The following is a 524-nucleotide window of genomic DNA, read 5'->3' as shown; positions in this document are numbered from 1 at the left end:
ACGCATTTTTTAGGTCCCAAAACAGGCCATGTCTGGGGAAAAGAGGATGTATGGTACTCACCCTACAATAAATCACAATTGAATATTGCAAACAGTGGAAGTAGTAAAGCTGGCTGTCCCTGCCTTGCATCACTATAGGCTAATATAAACAAGAACATGCGTACACAGAAAATCAGACGACACAGGAGGAGGAGAACAGGGAGACAGACAGCACAGGAGGAGGAGAACAGGGAGACAGACGACACAGGAGGAGGACAGGGATACAGACAGCACAGGAGGAAAAGAACAGGGAGGCAGATGACACAGGACGAGGACAGGGAGAGGGCACTAGAGGAAGAGAACAGGGAGGCAGACGACACAGGAGGAGGAGGACGGGGAGACAGACGACACAGGAGGAAGAGAACAGGGAGACAGATGACACAGGAGGAGGACAGGGAGAGGGCACTAGAGGAAGAGAACAGGGAGGCAGACGACACAGGAGGAGGAGGACGGGGAGACAGACGACACAGGAGGAAGAGAACAGG

Source organism: Micropterus dolomieu, linkage group LG15 (assembly GCF_021292245.1).
Source record: "Micropterus dolomieu isolate WLL.071019.BEF.003 ecotype Adirondacks linkage group LG15, ASM2129224v1, whole genome shotgun sequence".
NCBI classification, from domain to species: domain Eukaryota; kingdom Metazoa; phylum Chordata; class Actinopteri; order Centrarchiformes; family Centrarchidae; genus Micropterus; species Micropterus dolomieu.
Note: the sequence above shows the minus strand (reverse complement) of the source record.